The sequence below is a fragment of the Nylanderia fulva genome, unplaced genomic scaffold, assembly GCF_048542155.1.
Source record: "Nylanderia fulva isolate GAGA-0341 unplaced genomic scaffold, ASM4854215v1 Scaffold974, whole genome shotgun sequence".
In the NCBI taxonomy this organism is placed as follows: Eukaryota; Metazoa; Arthropoda; class Insecta; order Hymenoptera; family Formicidae; genus Nylanderia; species Nylanderia fulva.
The window spans coordinates 5,625-7,500 of NW_028191106.1; the positions used below are offsets into that span (position 1 = coordinate 5,625).

The 1,876-nt window shown below is 37.7% G+C and overlaps 1 non-coding gene across 1 annotated transcript in view; it reads left to right on the forward strand.

Moving 5' to 3' along the window:
- The first annotated feature begins 1,620 nt into the window (after nucleotides 1-1,620).
- LOC146719474 (small subunit ribosomal RNA) overlaps nucleotides 1,621-1,876 on the forward strand; it is a 1,921-nt gene continuing 1,665 nt past the window's right edge. Inside the window, exon 1 of the ribosomal RNA XR_014926513.1 lies at nucleotides 1,621-1,876. This exon is cut by the window's right edge and continues 1,665 nt beyond it. This is a non-coding gene — a ribosomal RNA (small subunit ribosomal RNA).

The window sequence follows — 1,876 nt, forward strand, 5'->3', positions numbered from 1 at the left end:
CGCTAAGTAACTCAGTATCTTTGTTTAAATTTAGTCCATTTTTTTGTTCCTTGATATGTAGCATCTCAGAAATGAGTCTTTTATAATAATTATTTTCGTTGTCCATGATCTTAACATTGTCCCAATTAAAAGTATGATGTTCATTTATTATGTGTTCAGAAATTACTGAATGTTTCGTTGAGTCCAATCTAATATTATTTTTATGTTCTTTCATTCGCGTCTGCAATTGCCTCTTTGTTTGGCCTACATAAGATGCATTACAATTATTGCAACTGATCTTATAAACCACATTCGAATTGCATGGATGTTTAGTTTTATCTTTCTGCGCTTTAATAATATTATCCAGTTTGTTGAGACATCTATACCCTACCATACAATTTTTATTTTTTACCGAGGAAACAATCATTTCTGAGATCCCATCTATATACGGAATGACAAAGAATTTTTTATTGACCGAGTCATTTCCTATACTTTTTGTTCTTTCTATGTTGGCCTGTCTCTCTATAATGCTCCCCTTAGATATGATGTGTTCTATCCGATGATTAATTTTGTTAAAAATCAGATCAAGAGGGTAACCATTGCTTCTGAGTATATTAATAATTAACTCCAAATTTTTATTAAAAAATAGTGGATGTGATAGCAATAGACATCTGTCTACAAGGTTATATATTATTCCAATTTTGTGGCATAATGGGTGGTTTGAATAAAATGATAACGTCCTTCCTGAGAAGGTTTCTTTTTGATACCAGTCTATATATATTTTGTTATTAATAATTTTAAGTGATAAATCTAAGAAATTCAAGCTATGGTTAACCTCTTGTTCGACCGTGAATTTAAGTCTTTCATGATAGTTGTTAAAATTATTCACAATCTGAGTCATATTAGTCATAGAGGTGGCCACTATTATGTCATCCACATAACGAAAATAAAACAAACATTCCAAATTCAACGCTTTGAGAACTGTATCCTCAAGATCTTGCATAACCAGGTCTGCAATAATTGGTGATAACGGTGACCCCATAGGGGTCCCAAACGTCTGTTTATAAATTATGTCATCAAATGTAAAATATGTAGAAGTCAATATGAATTTTATACCCCCCAAAAATTCGTTTTTCGGTATTTTAGTATTTATTCCAATGTAATCCCATCTATCGTTAATACCGTCAATCGCAAGATCCAGAGGAACGTTCGTAAACAAAGACACCACATCCTCGTTGACTGAACATCTCGAATATTCAGCTCGATAAGTTGGCCTTATATTTATCACGTTGTTTTCAATATACGAGCGACAATTGTATTAATTTATTTTTAAGAACACGAGTATTTTGATCTTGTGGATTTTTGAACGGAGAGGAGGAGGAAGAAGAGGAGAGGCGGCGGCGTCGGGGGTTTACTCTCGCCTCCGTCGTTCTCTCGTACGCTTTACATAATAGCGTTAAACACAGCAGAGTGTCGCCGACCGGCTGAGCAAGACCGGCGGCAAATAAAATGGCACATACGAGCGTGTCGCGCGCGCGTCGGTGTTTCGGCATCGAACGCGCGCGCGCGCGAAAAAGAGCTAGCGACGAGTCTTCGGGCTCGCTCGCGAGTTACTCCCTTGTGAGTAACCGAACACGAAGCTCCCTGGTTGATCCTGCCAGTAGTCATATGCTTGTCTCAAAGATTAAGCCATGCATGTCTCAGTGTATGCCGAATTAAGGTGAAACCGCGAATGGCTCATTAAATCAGTTATGGTTCATTAGATTGTACCCACATTTACTTGGATAACTGTGGTAATTCTAGAGCTAATACATGCATAACAGCGTCCCGCTCAGTGATGGAAGGGACGCTTTTATTAGATCAAAACCAATCGGTGGCGGGCGGCTCGCCGTTCGTC